The sequence below is a fragment of the Labrus bergylta genome, chromosome 19 (assembly GCF_963930695.1).
Source record: "Labrus bergylta chromosome 19, fLabBer1.1, whole genome shotgun sequence".
Taxonomy (NCBI): domain Eukaryota; kingdom Metazoa; phylum Chordata; class Actinopteri; order Labriformes; family Labridae; genus Labrus; species Labrus bergylta.
In genome coordinates this window covers 1481537-1499076 of record NC_089213.1, presented here as the reverse complement: position 1 = coordinate 1499076, position 17540 = coordinate 1481537, and the positions used below count along the sequence as shown (strand labels likewise).

General features: G+C 43.4%; 1 protein-coding gene across 4 annotated transcripts in view; it reads right to left on the bottom strand.

Annotated features, from left to right (window-relative positions):
• Positions 1-12637: 12637 nt before the first annotated feature.
• rxrba (retinoid x receptor, beta a) overlaps positions 12638-17540 on the bottom strand; it is a 23488-nt gene continuing 18585 nt past the window's right edge. For all 4 annotated transcript variants that reach the window (XM_020657490.3, XM_020657492.3, XM_020657491.3 and 1 more), the window contains one exon: positions 12638-17540. This exon is cut by the window's right edge and continues 1153 nt beyond it. The gene's annotated coding sequence lies outside the window, so the exon portion shown is untranslated.

Genomic DNA, 17540 nt, shown 5'->3' with positions numbered 1-17540 from the left:
ATATTCAAACACATTAAAGTTGAGTCAACCCCATGGAGATAGAGCGACCTGTATCCAGTGTGTTTCTGTGTCGCCTGAGAGGGAAGACTAGTTTGTGTAAAAAGATGCAAAAAGGTAATGCAGGAGAGCTCAGCACAGAGGGACATTGAATCAGCACTAAAGATAATTTGCTCACAGCAGCATGTACAGTGGAAGAATTTGTCATTTTAAATTTAGTGCAGTTTATTTTTTCATCACGAGGTGACTACACCCTTAGCAACGTTTTTTTATCCACATAATGTGCTGAGTATCCACATTATCCAGCTACCACAAATTCCACTGAAGAGAAGTGCATGTATGCCCTCCGCCAGCAGCAGCGTGACTTCATCCTCCAGAAACAGTCTGAAGACACATCCCAGTGACCGCTCCACTGAGAGGTGAGGTCGTCTCAACAGCACCCAGGGGTGACATGTCCTGACTTCAAAGACAGGTGCAGCAGACAAATCTGTCTAACAGATTTATGCACACCCTTCAATTACACAATTAAGCTCTCAATGTCGGCCGTATTTGAATTAATAACACCTTGTGATTTTCTGGGCAGTAATTTAAGGGATGTAAGAACCACAGGGATTCCCTAAAGAGAAGCTCCATCAGACGTGGCCACCCACTGAACTGATTTCACACAACCAATCCAGTCAGCCGGCACTGGAATCTTCAGCTGGCTGTAAAGTCAACGGGTGACTGGTATCCAGCTGATCAAGCAGCCTGCTGCGGCCACATCTGGGTCAACGCAACTGAAGGAGACCTCAAGGATGGATGGAACGAGGGAGAGGGAGAGGGAGAAGAGGAGGATGGCATCGGCTCCCTGGAGACAGACTCAGCCAGTGGCTGTGGGAAGCGCTCTGTATGTGCGCTATTTCCAAAAGGAGAACCTTGTAATTACAATAAAGCGGCCATATTATATCGCTGACTTCCTTGAAAAGTCTGTATTTTACTGGGCAGGGCCGCAAACTCACACACACACCCTGCTGGCCACAACGTACAGAAATAGATCAGAGCCGGGGCTCGCCGGGGAGGAAGCGGAGAGAAAAGGGAGCGGACTGATACTGTGGGGTCAAAGAGTGTGTGTGTGTGTATCTGTGTGTGATGAACACACACGCTGCTTGGGGTGGTGGAGCTGCATAAGGTGTGCTGAGCCAGGTGAAAAAAGAATTTTAGAATTTAGACAGAGAACGGGTCAGTGATTTTGAATCTGGCCACTGAAACACACCCTGCTAACCACACGGCTCGAAATAGGCAGGAGAGGAGGAGGGAGGAGGGCGGGAGGAGGGAGGGAGGAGGGAGGAGGGAGGATGGAGGAGGGAGGGAGGAGGGAGGAGGGAGGGGGAGGAGGGAGGAGGGAGGAGGGAGGAGGGAGGGGGAGGAGGGAGGAGGGAGGAGGGAGGAGGGAGGGGGAGAGGTACAGCTAGGGTACACCTAAGTGGAAGCTTTTTTTCTCTGTGTGGGTTGAGCATTCATAAGCTCTGCAGATTGCGTGCCAACTGATGTGAACCAGCATGTGATTGTGTGAGAGCGAGTTTTTTAGTTTATCTCGTGAAATTCAACCTGCATTGTGATATTTAACAAACCAACAGTGTGTGTTCCCTTCACCTCTCATTCCCAACATTTTTCTTGTGTGCTTTTCATTTGCAGCTTTCAACACTCAGCAATACTTCTATTGAAGGCAGCTTGAATGCAGCGTCCCCCCCCCCCCCCCCCCCCGCCCTTTAACTTTAAATATAGCAAAAAGGTGAACGCCAAGATCTGCTCAATTTAGCACAATTACTCACTGTTAGGAGGTCGTTTGCACAGATGGCTGATAATAGCAGGGCTAATAAAAGGCTGTTAGAACGACAAGCAGGAGGAGAAATGATGCTGTACTCCAAATACTCCAGAATACACAGATTTTATATGCTGTTTTTTAAACTTTCTAAACTAATGTCATCACTTAATGAGCCTGAGAGGACAGCTGAGGAGAGACAGGAACTGTTGAGAAGAGAGAGAGAGATGCACCAAACTGAAGCTCAGACCTGAGACCCCTAAGACGACGAGGAAGACGTGTGACGACTGCTCGACCACCTGAGCTAAACCAACGCCCTGATGCTTCTCTTTTCTCATATATGACAAACTCTTGAACAAATCTTATGCCTGGAAAAAAAAGAAAAGAAAAACAGGTTGAGATCTGAACACCAAATCAACAAAATGGAGGAGAGATGGGAGGGTTTTGGGGGGAAGCTGCTGCCTCTGAGGGGACGTTAGAGCCGTGGAAAGGTACAGGCAGGAAAAAATCACAGGAATGAATAGAGAGAGAGAGAGAGAGAGAGAGAGAGAGAGAGGAGGGAGGGCAGAGAGCTGGTGGTGGGGGGCACACAGGCATGCAGAGGGTGAGAGGGAATGAATGAAGGCCATTGATGAAGAAGGAGAGAGAGGACAGAGGTGAGGGGCGAGAGAGTAAGAGAGAGAGGAAAAGGGAGGGAGGAGGGATCAAACGGTATTTACACGTGGAGAATCTTAAAAAAAACAAAAAGAAACTGAGGTGGGGAAGGAAAGATGGATGGACGCATGGACAGAAGTGTCGCTAACTGACCTACTGACTAAATCACAGGGCGGGACGTTACCCCCCCCCCAACACAGCAACGTGTTTGTGTCCTTGAAGTCGCAGCTTTTCCACAAATGAAGTCACCTAAACAGCTGTTAGTGCAGCACACAGTAGACTACAGTGGACTTCAGAATGACCGTGTCAGGGTGTCCCCCCCCCCCCCCCCCCCCGTTTAACGAGGCCGCTGAACTTTCCAGGAATTTAAAAAAACACTTTGTCCCTGATGTTAGCTTCAGTCCCCGGTTGATTGGTTGATTAGGACTTCTGTTTTTGTTGCCATGGTAATGAAAGCGGTATCCATGCCGTCTGAACTTTACTTGAATCATGTGAAAGTTTATAAATCTGGTATCACGTCAGCTCTACTCCTCGCTGATTGTGCAGGAACAGGAGAGCTTCTTCAGAAGATCCTGACAGAAAACAAGTCTGTGACCAAACAGAAGAATGTGATGTGCTTTGTGACGCTGTTAGCAAGAAGAAGAATTCTGCTGAACTGGAAACAAAAACAATCCTCCAGTTTGTCAAGCTTTAATAAATGATGGAATGAAGCATTTGCAGTTAGAAAAAATAAAATTTACCCTGAGAGGAAAGATAAATATGTTTTACTCAATATGGCAGCCATTTATAGACTACTACAACAAAAACAACCCCAGGAAAAATTTAGAATTTAGTAAAATCCAGAGTACTCAACATCATCCAAGTTGTATTATTATTAATATTTAAATCTCTTTTTTTTTAATCTTATTATTTTGATATTTTATTTGTTTTTACTCATGTTTTTTATGTCTTATCTTTTTATTTATTTATTATCATTTAGTTTTTTGTGTTGGTTTGAGGTAAGAATAAACATGTCTCAGATTGTTTTTATTTTATCTGTATCTGAAAAAAGAAAAACCCCAATAAAGAGAAGTTTAAAAAAAGAAAAGAAAAGAAGTCAGTGTTGTGGGTTTGTAAAGGATGAAAGAGGAGAAGCAGCAGCAGGTATGTGAAGCATTGGAAGTATTCAGTTGGTGGAACGATGAAGGGACAGAGGGCAGCGAAGCCCGGCTGTAACCCAGACTCCTCAGCTGGACATGGGAGAGGTCGAGGGGAAGGTCAGGTGGGTCATTCTGCCGTCAGAGTGACACCTCACTATACCTGTCCCAGCTGACCGTTACAAAGAACTGCAGTGGAGACGGAGCAGCAGCCACTTTTCACACCAGAGGTTTAACTAAAGTCTTAAATGACCTGAGGGATCAGAACCCTGTTAGTCTGACGCTCGAGAAGAAGAGATGATATAACACTGGAACAGAGAGAGAGATGTGCACCTAGAGGAAATACTTTCAACTTGATTTACAAAATGATGAAGATACTAAGAACTTTAGATGCTTCGTCTCTTCATTCATTTTGCATAATTCCTCTTTTTTACTCAGTTACAGTCTGTAGAAAACGGGGTGCTGATGGCCAAACGTGTTGAGGCTGTAGTCCTCCAAGCAGTAGGCCCGGGTTCAGGTCCAACCTGTGGATCCTGTCCTGCATGTGTTCCCCACTCTCTCTCTCTCTCTCTCTCTCTCTCTCTCTATGATTTCCTACTCTATCCACTGTCCTGTCAAAATAAAAGCCCCAGAATAAATCTTTTAAAAAAATCTGTGGAATACTTTACAAAATTGAGTTTGAAAATATTAAAAAGAAGCATGAAAAATAAACATGTGCTGATATTCAAGCGAGTCCTGTAGGGTCTGTGATGATAAACGCTGCTAAGAGTGAAAAAGCAGGCTCGTAACTGTGACGTTCATTTGTAAAGAACAAATTCATCACAAATGTTTTCATCTCAGAACTTTAAACATTTTGATTCACTGCTGCCTTCCCATAAGTTCAATCCCTTTCTATCTACTAACAATAATTTATTTAGGTTTAAGTAACTCATCATATATTTACCTTTATTGTCCTCAAATGCCCTCTCTTTTTACTTTTAATTTTGTTTGCCTGTTGCTTACTTTTTTCTTTCTTTTGTATTTTAAAAGGTCGATTTGGATGAATGTCGTACTTCTCGTAATGCTCCTGATGTTGTTCATGGTCTGTTGTGAACTCTGTAAAGGACCCTGAACTGCTCCATGTCAGAGCGGGGCTTTATAAATAAACCTGCCTGGTCTCTGTGTTGGCAGCTGATGTGACATATTTGAGATTTTGAACGGGACGCTTTGAAGATATTTGCCTGATAGATATTAACCATCATCATTTACTTCATAATCAATGTGTGTGTATGATGATTTTATTATTAATATGCTGAAAGATGTCCTGTGTGTTCTGTGGCACAATGTGCTGAGCTAACATTAGGTCACATTAAGAGACACTTCAGAATAATTCTTCATGAAGAGAAACTTTTTAAAAATGACTCTCACCGCTCGGCTCGCACTGAGCACGCTGACAGAGGAACTCCTCAGCCGGCCGAGGTCAACAAGGAATGCACCGGGGGAAAGGGAGGGAATGTACCACAGGGGTGTTGAGGAAGGGGGTGGGGTGGCAGCGGAGGAAGCACAGAGGGGGGAAACAGAGGGGTCTTTTGTGAGACAGGAAGCTGCTGAGACCAGGGCCCTCTCTCTCTGGGTACAGTAGAGGAGCGCAGAGGGGGACATGAGAGGGGTGAAGATGAAGCTTCATGTGGATGGAAGAGCTAGAAGACACCTCAGAGGAGGAAATGGAAAAAGGGGGCTTGAATATGAAACAAGAAGAAAGACAGAGGATGTGAATGAATGGAGAAGTTTGAAGGTGCTCAAAAATCTACATGTTATTTATTTCTCTCATAATTTGTTTTTGAACCTTTCCAACACCAGTATGGGTCAATAAATGTCTCAGAGGAATCAAACGTAAAGCAGCTACATTCAAAATGACTTTGAATTTTGGATTTAATCTGAACCACAAGCACCAAAAAGCATTGCATAAATCATCCAATCACCAGGTTTCAAGGATGGTAACCATCAACTGGATCAACCTGCACACCCCCTTTGCAATCATTGTGCAACACTGAAGTCTTTTCTATGGCTGAGAGGAGTAGACTGATTCACTTAAACATGTACTATCAGTGGTTCCCAAAGTGGGGGTCGGGACCCCCTGGCGGGTCGCGAGACACTGGGAGGGGGGGTCGCGAGATGCCTTCCAAAAACAAATAGAAACCAGAAATGACTTGAAATTACATATTTTACCCATTATTTTGAAATTACATACAAAAATGTTGTTCAATGAATTTAGGCTGCTGTATTTATTTGTGTTGTTCTAATGTCAGTGTTTGGATAGGTCTGTTGGTGCGTGATGCTGTGTGCAACGTTATGCTTTAACCACTTCCAGGGACAGAGGGGTTCCCCGGTCTCTCGCACCGTTATTTTAGGGGTCGCGGGATGAAACATTTGGGAACCCCTGCTCTATACGACTCAAACTCTCTTGTAGACTCATCATACACTGTCATGGTGCTTTCACACAAGATTCCTGAAGACATTTTCAGGTTGAGCTGCATGTGTGAAGGCAATCAGACAAATTTTCCCTCCAACTTTATCAGAAATGTTTCCTGCCATCCACCTTTTTCATTTTTATATCAAAGACTTTTATATCAAAGACTGTAGGTGTGATCTCTGTGCACGTAATGAAACTTTATTGTGTTTCATTATGTTTTCTGTTTTGAACAATGTTTTAATATCTACAGATTAGTACCAAGTATGAAACTGGAAGATTGCCGATTAATTCCCCAAAGATTATGAGGGAAGACGCCTCGAAGGAAAAAGTGCAAGACAAAATTGCACAAGCTGCTCGGTGACCAATAAAAAAACGACTGCCCTACTGGACGACTTTCATGAGTGAGTGTGGGAACTGTGTTGAGTACTTCCCATTTCAAGCGGGAAAAAGAAAATAATAAACATTATTTGTAGATAAAAATAAAAAGCAGAAACGATCACTGAAAAAAAACAAAGAGAAACTCAGGATGAAGAAGACGCTTCAAAGAAAGTCTAAATGGACGGTGTGAAAGTGAGGAGGAGGAAACAGAAATCTGTGCATGGGCGAGGTTTGACTTTCCCAACGAAGAAAAACAAATGATTGATTTTTAAACAAGGGCCCGAGCTTGCACGCGCTCAGTGTTTGTATACAGACTGAGCAGCCTGTTAATTAGGTCAGGGAAAGCCTGCAATAAAAACAACCCGAGCTGTTATGACCATGAGCTCACTCTGGTCTGCCTTTCCTCTGACCGAACATCAAAGAGCTTTTCATCTGAGCCTTCAGATCAGACTCATCCGGGTCATTACTGAAACAACAACAACACACACACACACACACACACACACACACACACACACACACACACACACACACACACACACACACGCTGAAGTATCTGTGATGCTGCAGAATGAAACACTACCCTCCCTCTTCCTTGTTGTCTTCTCCTTTACGCCCCTCTCTTCCTCTCCATCCAGCGGCTTCCCTTCACTGACACATTTCACTCCTCTCACATTCACTCCTGGCACACAGACAAGAGCTCGTTAATCCTGCCACACACACACACACACACACACACACTGCCCCGTCTCTCTTCATGACACTGACATTAAGAGTCACATTTCTCCTCCTTTATGTACACTTCTTGTAAAGAAAATATATTATTAACGGACTTCCTGCATGTTTGACATGATACAATCTGATACCTGGTAAATCCGTTTTTATCATTATCAAAAGGTGTTCCACAAGGATCAGCTCTGGGCCCTATCTTATTTACAGTCTAGGAGACCATGTTTGAATCCGGCTCAGGATCTCGGCCTCCGTATGTCATGTAAACTTCACCACAATATGCATTTATATAAATGAGCTGTTTTTAAGTTTAGGAAAACATTCCTCATGACATCCCCAGATGTACGAGGCACCATGATGTTGTCTTTCTTAAATATCTTTTTTCAGTCTTCAGACAATTTTTTTTGTCCGACATGCTCTTTCGATTAGAAAGCAAAACCAACCGCCCTCGAGTGTAGGATTATATACTTTATGCGGGACCCATTCTCAGTGGCAGACAGATTTAGCTCTGCTCAGGAGGCGCTCTCAGTCATCTAAGTGTACCCTGGCTCACATTTGGTCTGTGTGTTCCTAAAAGCTAGCATGTCATTACAGCTGAAAGAACATGGGGACAGTGGCTGACCAGTAATTTGGCTTTTCTAAATGTTGTCACTAGTCATTCCAAAGTTTCTTTCCGTCCCAACGGTCTGGACGTTACAGAGACAACAAGCTGCACAGTGAGGCAGAGAGCTTCGACTTTTGGGTCATAAAATAAACGGAAAGAGACATCAGTGTGTATAACTTCAATAAAAAGTTTCTCCAGATTTTGACACTAAATGGTGTTGTTTCCATCCAGGGTCTCATAGTTGAGGTGAAACTTTAAACTGACGTTAAAGTAAACACAGAGTCAGTGCCTTTAATTAATCTCTATGACAATAAGGCTGCCAACAGTGGATCGTTTTAATCAGCACAATAAATGTTTCTCTCACTTAAAGTGTCTAAGTAAATACCAGAGAGAAAAATGTCCTCCAAATGGTCTTTACTCTTAACATCATGTTTCATGATGCTCAAATGGCCTGAGTCCATTTGTAGCTTTTATTAAGCGACGGCAGAGGCTGCGATTTTTAATTGCAGAGCTCTTCTCTTCTCACTTCCCTTGGTAGTGAGGTTAAGTCCTTTTTAAAACTACTTTCCACATGCTTAATATTTTCTTATATTTGCAGACACATCTCAAAGAAAACGTAAAGACAACAGAAAGTGCATCGTTGTATCAGCACTAGCTCTACACCTGGAGATTATACCTTTGGAAAGATGAGTCCGGTTTAAAGTTGATACGAAAGTCCTGCCCCTTCTTGAATTTGATTGGTCAGTTAAGGAGCGGTGACTCTGATGATCCTGGTGTTCAAAAAGTTGAACAAACTGAGACGGTGAGGTGTTGAGATGGCTGCTAACAAGTAGTGTTGAACTGAGGAGTCATTAAGAAAACCAGCATCTCACATGGTTCATTTACTAAATATTAAAATAAAACTGTTTTCTTAAAATGATTTGACACTGTGAGGGGAAAAAAGCACAATGACAAATGGCGTCGCCTGCCTTGTCCGCGCTGCTAGCTATCCCAGAATGCTCACAGCACGTGTTAGAAATCCTGCATTTTAATATAAACAGTGATTTATTGTTGCATAAATTAACCTTGTGAGGTGATGGTTTCCTGGGCGGTGCGTCTCTAAGTGCGTTCACTTGAATCTTTCTACAGAGTTTATTTACTAACCAGTCAACAGTCCTGATTTAGTCATGTTTGTTACACTTTTAACACACAGTTTGTTTTTGTTTTGCTCTAATTGATGTTTTACTTTGTAATATTATAGTTTACCACACGGGCCTACCAGGCCCAGACCCAGGGGCCCGAGGGCTCAGGGGGCCCCTAAGCCAGAGCTTCTGTGTGAAGTCCCTTTTACTCTTAATGTTGCATAGTCAAAGGACTCAGTAGTTCATTTCAATAGCAGGGTCCAAAAAGTCCTTCAAGAAATACTAATATATATATATATATATATGTATATATATATATATATATATGAGCCTGTTCATCATCATCATGGGCCCCTCAACTATAAGGGTCCACATGCCAGGGGCCCAATATCTCATAATCCGTCTAGGTTTTTTTAATAGATATCTGTTTATCTGGTTTTGAAATAAACTCACAGTGGGTTTCCTCCCTCGCCTGCACATGTGATTTATTTTTATTCACTTATATCTGTCTGACTTTTATTCTAACACATTTAAAATAAACTAAATCACAGTTTTCTCTGTATGGATCATTTTGACATAATGAGGGAGAAAAGCTGTTAAAAAAGTGCCTGCCTGGTCAGCACTGCGAGCGGCTCACAAAGCATGCTGGGATGCCTCGCAGTAGGACTAGGCAGGTGGTGCTCTACTCCCTCATTATGTCAAAATCACCCGAACACGTTTAGAATATAAACTTTATGGAGTGCAGTTTTTATTGAAAAGAGTCCTCAAATTCAGGACAACAAGTAAACCACAGAGCTGAGAGAAACCTTCCTGGGCGATTATAATTTGTGCAGCGTGTCCGCAATGTGAGCTGTGAGCACAGCGACAACAAACAACTGATGCACAGAATGCTTTTGGGTTTAGGACAAACGCTGAAAAACTGGTATTGTTTTGAAAATAGGCACTGACGATGTAAAAAAAGAACAACAGTTTTAATGGACTGAGGCCCTCAAGATGATTTATTTGGTTGAAAAATGCAACAAACTAAACAACTGGGACAAAATGTTCAAATGTTAGAATCCAAAAGGGTTCTTTTGCGAGGTCAGATAATTACACAATCCTGAAGTGGAGATTATAGTTTTTATTTGACTGTGTAGGTCTACCTGAGCGCTGGAAATAATAGTGTGCATCAAACACACCTCACATCTCACCCTTCTGTTTGTCACTTGTCCTGTGTCTAGAGGTCAGAAACTCAATAAAGCTCTCTGTGCTCCTCAGGTGTGTGTGTGTGTGTGTGTGTGCGTGTGCGTGTGCGTGTGTGTGTGTGTGTGTGTGGGGTATCTAACTTCAAACAGGGCTCATTTATTCAGTCTGCAGAAATAACATTCAAGTGGTGAGAATTGACACTTGTGAAGCAGAAATTAAGAGGAATTTGACCCTAGTTACAAAGGTGTCTTTCTGCAGCGCTCGAGGAGGGAGGGGGAGGGGGAGGGGGGTCGGGGGGGCGAGAAAGAGGGAAGGAGGGAGAGAGAGAGAGAGGAGGAGTTAGAGCCAGGAGGAGACTGGGGAGAGAGGAGGGCAGGAAAGACACCAAGAAAGAGATGGAAAGGTTGACAGACAGGATGGATGAGACAAGAGGAGGGTAGTAAACACAGAAGAAGAAGAGTGAAATAAGCCACAAGACGGGATGACAAAGCCTGAGAAGAGGAGGGGGATGTGGGATATGAAGGATGGAAGATGGCTCTGACATGCACGGTATAGAATAAAGTTTGAAGGGGGCAGCGAGTCCCTTCACTACATACAGGTTTACACTCTAGTTCAACTTAAAATCATTAAACACCATGTAGGAGTTCATTGTTGGCATGTCATATAATTATAGATTTAACTTGCTGTATTATTTTCAACACTAGGGACACTGAATACACAGGGGTGTGTGTGTGTGTGTGTGTGTATAGTGGCATAGGTGACAGGAAGGGGAAGGCGCAGGTAGGGGGAGCACATACAGTTCACACCAGACCGGCATTCATTATTCAGACCAGCACTCAGACAGGTATTCACTGGAAACGTTATGTTGCTGTTCTCATATCTGCATCAATTTACTTCAATGAACCTTCAACTCAACTGTAAGAACGACTGGAAAATCATTGTTTGCATCTGCGTAAGACTTCACCCCTACCTGTGTGTTATTCCAGTCATTGGAACAGAGTGGATTACACACCATGTCTTAGAATTTTGTGATTTGAGGCTGACAGTCTTGAGAGAGAAAAGGCCATTTTTAAGATGAATCATTTAATCACATTTGTATTTAACAGTTTCTCACATTGACTCATCATGTTGGCAACTTTTCCCCTGAATCAAAACGATCAACTTACTTTCTACAACTCGACAAGCTGCGAGGTTCCACACGGGCTCCTCTCTCTACACGGGATGCTGCTGACATGGCCCTAACACGCTTCAGGCTCCTGAACAGAACACTCATTGTGCTTACTCCCTCTGCTGGTAGCTCCTGGTACTACAGGGGGCAGCTTCTGCAGTGACACACTTGGCTCAGATATCTGAAACATGGAAAGTGATGCTTAACCTCCCGTCTCATTAGTGTTAGGTTAGTTATTGGAGTCGGGCTGTGCAAACGTGTGTTTTTACAACCTGTTTAACACCAATCTGCACGAGAGCAGTGGAAAATAAGTGAGTCAAACACAAAATCAAGGAAACCAAAGCACTCTGGGGGGTCTATAAATAAGACAACCACATCAACCATAAGAGGCACACAAAATAATACATGAACCAAAGCAATGTCTATGTGAATTACCGTCTTACCACCCGGTTTGTGCCAACACTTGATGCAGGATATCCCACTGTGGTTTGAAGGCTTTATAGGTTAATGCAGATGAATCAGTGGAAGGTCTGTTTTAGACTTGTTCTGTTGCCTAGGTGGACGACAGTTTCATAAATGTTTTTTATGCAACTAAAGCTGAATTCTTTACATCTGTAAAATACTTTAATGACTTCTAAAACTGGTCTGTACGGCTTAAAATAAAATATGTACACACGAGTGAACAAACCTGAAATAGCAATGATTTGTGGTTTTTAGATTTTGCTCATTCTGGTCTTGGTGAGCGCAGCGTTTTCAACGTAGCTACTGTGGGTGAAGAGATGAACTCTGGGTCCTGCTCTGCACAGACTGTAACAGATGGAAAAATAGAAAGATAGCCTACATGGCCACACAGATGCAAACCCATATTCACATTCCTGTCCTTAAACATTTAAATATGTGGTAGAGCGAATACAGCCACCAGTGCATCGTGAAATGTACCAAAAAAAATGTTGTGATTTCAGTTTTGTTGCTTCCTTTTCGGCCAAGTTGCACAAAGAAGGAGAGGAGGCAAGAAAAGGCAACTTCACCCCCACCTGCTCTGATGGAGGGAGGAGTTTACAGCAGACCAGGAGGAGGAAGCTGGGGTGAGGAGGAGAGGTCAGTGCTCCCTCTAGAGGTTCAGAGATGGTAGTGCGGCACAGATGGTCACCTGGGGCCCTTGGGTCCTGCTGGACTGAGGAGCGGACCATCATCTCTGCAGGTCACGGTGAGGAGCAGAGTTGGGACGCTCCGCTTCAGGGGCAGCGAGCGGGCGTTTCACGAGGAGCCTAAAGGAAACGAGTCCACTCTGGTCATTTTAGAAACCACAGTCTGCATTTAGAACGGGTTACTGTAACTAAAAAGCTCATTGAAACCTGATTTCTGACAAGTTTTAGAACTTTGTTGGAGTAATAAAATGAGAAACACTTCACTTACAGTATTAAAACCTTTACTCGGACATGATACAACAAACAGAAACAAGATTCAGAATTAATGACTGAAAAAATTATTCATATTTTTTTTTTTCTTCTTTCAATCCCAGAAGCACACGATAGTCAATCAGCTCCACGTGTACGATGGAATATGATACAAACAGGACACAGAACAGACACAACAGAACAACAGATTTAAAAAAGAGTGACAGATTCTGTTCTGATTTTACAGTTCTTGTATTTGTTTAATACTTTGTATAAACAAAAGATGAAGAGTATAATGGAAGGAGAGAGAGAGAGAGAGAGACAGGAAACGAGACAAAGAAACAGTGTGTGTCTTTTTATGTGAAGAGTAAACAATTAAGGAAGATTCTAGATCTACTGTAAGATATTTTCTTTTTTTTATTCTCGTGGAAAAAAATGGACCTGATCCGAGTTCTCTAAGTCCCTGCTCTTCTCTCTTTCACTTCACAAAGTCTCCGACCTTAAGTTCAAAACGACGTCCTGCTTAAAGAGGGCAGTCATCTTTAGTGAAACCACACCTTCAAGTCCACTCTCTGCTTTAAGGTGTCTCCTGCAAACCTGTAACTGAGGATAGTAGAGACCACTGCACTGTGAGTTTCTTCAGTTTTCATCCTCCAGAAGGTTCTGAAGTTTTGTTTTTAAGTTGTTGGCTTGAACCACAGTAAACAGAAAACAGTTTGCAGTTGACCCAGTCGCAGATTAAAAAAAAAACAATTAAAGGTAACTGAAGAAGAGCAGGTGCAGGGCTAAGCTAGGCTAGGCTAACCCTGCTAAGTCATTCCTCATTTGCTATCATATATGCATTTGCCCCAAAGTAGACGTTTCAGGCCGGGGCACCCTGTGAAAAGCACCAATGCACAGCTTGAGCACCAAGAGGGGACCACACACACACACCGGTCTCCTTCACTCTCCTGTGACCAGTCCTCCCCTCTCTACACGAGCTGTCACTCCATTTTCTATCAGGGCCCCTCTTCAGTATGCACTACAAAGGCCAAGGTCAGTGCACACTCTCTCGTGCGATGCACAATAATCACAACATACATGAAAAAAATAAAACAAGCGCTGGGTACGAAGGGGCCCTGTATTCAAAACGGCCACATCCGCAAACATCTTGGCAGTGATAAATAAAGTTGGTGGTTTCAAGGCTGCATAGCACACACTGCCTCGTCGACCATGACGGGATGGGCCGTGGCTCCGGGTGGGGGGGGGGGGCCACCCTGATATCTCATCTTTACAGGATGATCAATTCTTCAGTCACAGCCTGTGGAAGCATATTCAATCGATGCCTTCTTCAAAAAAAAGCGAGTAATTCCAAAATGTAACAAAGATGGCGACAACAATACTGCCACACAGTCAAAAGGTCACAGCATGCGTCTGCCTCGAGTGCACACGGTTGCAACGTCAAACATTTGTGGGCAGTGCGATGCGATCCCCCGCGGATCGTCGCTGTCTCTGCCGTCAAGTAAAGTAAGCAAAGAGGGACACACAGCACTGAATCCCCTCCTCACAGCTCTCCACCGCTCGTCCCATGAAAAGCTTCACATCCTTTTCAAACAGTCCAAAGAATCATAGCTTTATTTTTACAAGTCCTTTCCAAAAGCAAAGCCCGGTCACTTTTCAGCCCACACGGGTTTAAAGTAAAGCAGTGGAGACAGAGCAGAGTGACGCAGGGGAGGAGGCGGGGGTCGTGTCGATAAAGCAACAGGTCAACAAACCAGTGACTCAGCCCTCCAGCCTGGCTCCTTCTTCTCTCTGCATCCTTTCATCATTTTTGCTCAACAAATCAATTTAACAGCGCTCAGCACATCACAGGCAAAGCTATAGTATCATCTGCCAGTCAAAAGCTGCAGACAGATTCCACACATGTGCAAAAAAAAGCATGCACATGGGGTGCCACACATACCCAATGACAAATGCTTCAAAAACAGAAACACGTAGCCACCAGCTGTTGCCTAAAAAGGATCAGCAACGCTCCAAGTGGTTTAGCATACAGAGCCCGCACTGACTGTGTACTTTCCTTTATTTATACTGTGTCTGTATATCTTCTCTAAATGACCTAAGCTCATAGCAAAATGTAAAGACCTACAGAAATGGCATTACAAAACATTAATGATCATTTGTTTTACAAAGGGATGGGAATTCACCGCCAATTAATACCAACTTTTGAGCCCGACGCGGCTAGAAAACTTACAAATACCAGAAACACGATGCACATATTGCATGACAATTGTTTAACAATGTAATCATAACATGAATACCGCATACACGTTGCATATTTAAACCTTTTGATAAGTGCTTTTATGTCGACTAGGGCAGAAGTTCCCAACCTCTTATCCATGGAGACACCCTCCCCTACTTGTGTCTAAGAAAAGATGAGGCTCCCCCAAGGAAAATAATGATCCATATCATTTTAAATAGTTGAATTGTATCCTGACAGAACAGAACCACACTCACTTTGTCCTCACCAAGCAACCGGTGTACAAACTATCCACTGAGTGTGTTGTCATGATTTTAGTTATAAGTGCAAAATCTGGAACCCAAAGTTGTGAACCAATGACCCAGTGGATCCTCCAGCACTTGACAGATTGTGTAATGATTCCCATCCCAAGCTCTAAACGTGATGCAGTAGCAGCAGGCTGAAACATTCAAAAGAAAGGGAAGCTCCATAAACAGAAACCTGCTGTGATGCCGACCCATCAAAGGATGAGACTCTTCACTTAATAAGCACAAGTCCTTAAGACAGCATGCTCTCTGAGGGCAAAAGGAGAACACTCATTTCTTAGAGCTGCCCTCACAGACATCACTCAACAGCCCAACACTGATCTCAAAGCCTGACGGCCACAACATCATTTTCAAAGCTCAGACTCTAAAGCACTGAAACCATAACTCAGCATTTACAGTACAAGAAAGCTCACAGATGTCGGTGTTTGTCTGAGAAGTAACACCAAAATGACGAAGCAGTGGTGAACCAGGGCCAGACTCCTGAAGACTTCTTTGTTGATTTGGTTGAATGCATGTCTGGAGAGAAACTGAAACCATACCAAACTCTAAAGGTTAGACCGACTAGTCGACGTGATAAACCAAACCGCCTGTCTCACAGGTCGTGTAACTGCCAGCCTCCAAGTCCACATCACATGGGGGGAGGCCGAGGATCCTCTCTGAGGAGATTTATTTGGACTATCTGCAGGGCAGGAAGCTCATTGCTCATTCTGGTTAAGGTAGCTGGTGGACCTCAAACAGCTTAACTTTCATCGCTTCCAACTGCTGTGTAAAATATAAAAGACACCGGCTGCATCTGGTAGAGTGCAAAGACTCAGCAGCCACAGCCAACATGTGCAAGCACGTAGCTGGTGTTCATCTCCATAGAGAGGGGGGGGGGGATCAAACCTAAGCAGAGCTGTTGGGAGAGCAGAGAATAACTTTCTGATTTATCTGAGAACTTGCATACTGAGTGTGCATTGATGAACATGTGCACGTCTTCATTAGTTATTTAGCACCTGGTAGAGGACAGCTGATCCTCTTCCCTGTAGAATGACATTTCAAAATGTCGGTCCTAATTCTATTGAAGGTGGTGACTAAGAAAAAACGCTAAATAGACCTCAGGATGACGACTCTCTTAAACAACCTCAGTCATAAGTCTTTCACCCTAACCCAGTAAGGCTCACTTTCAAGCAGGTGTATTCTGTGTTTATCTACCTGATGTGGTAGCTGCTTTCGACCTTTCACTGCAATGCTCTGATTCAGTCGGTCATATATTTCAATCACAGTGAACGTCAAGTTGCTATTTTCAATGAAATCCAGCCGATCAATTACCAAGTACAAGATGAGACATTGGCAGGAGTCGGTGAGGAAGCAGCAGGGAGGCAGGGTTTGGCCCTGGGCTGATGTCATCACACAGGAGTCTAATGCTAACTTGACAGCATGAAACAGAGCTTTTTAAATCGGTTAAGTTTTTAATTTTTCACGTTGACAACCGGCTGAACAGGCCGTTGTTTCTCCTGTGGTTTTTTTTTCATTATTTACATCTACTGTACAAAAGTGACGAGCGTTTAGCCAACACACACTGAATAAGGTTTCCAAAGCTGCAGGTAGCAGGTGTAGGATTTCCCACTATATAACACTGTTTCATTATTGCATTACAACAACAGACACGTAGAGATGCTTAGTAACTGAACACCTCGTCCACCGTGCGATCTATCTGTACAACAGCCAATGATCTACCAGTGAGACGGAGCTGCAGAGAAATGCAAAATAAAACTTCTTTCATTACGACCTTCAAATAAGTCCAATACCACTTTGCATTATTGCCACTGTCAGATTATTTCAGTCTATTCTTTCATTTCTGTGGCGCCAAAAAATCCATCTTATTGCACCTTGTTTTACAGAGAGAGATGCTCCAACTGGAACCATCCTTAATCGTTTTGATCCGACTTCAAATCTGAGTAAGCTGCAGCACGCCGCTTAAATCAGACGGATCAACAGAGGAGGCAGAAAACAAAGATATGATATTCTTTTTCTCTCTGCCGTGGTCAGCTGACACAGAGGAGATGTGTTAAAGAGAGCACACGTTGCTCTGGGTTTAGCTAACATAGCTGACCTCTTAGCGACCTTTTCAACCATTCGCCCCTAAAGGTCACTGCTCCTCACTAAACCGTGTCATAACCTGCAGAGGAAGAAGCCAATTATTCTTCTATAATGAGAAAATCCTGCACATAGTGCCCTCAAGGTCATCTTAGGTGTCTGAGCATTGATGGTCATTTCTAGAAAACAGGAACATTTACACAGTTTACAACTCACAAAGTGCATTAATGACCACCAGCAAAGGGAATGGGGGGGGGGGGGGGGGTAAAGAGTAACAAATACCATGGTGTTTCTCCTG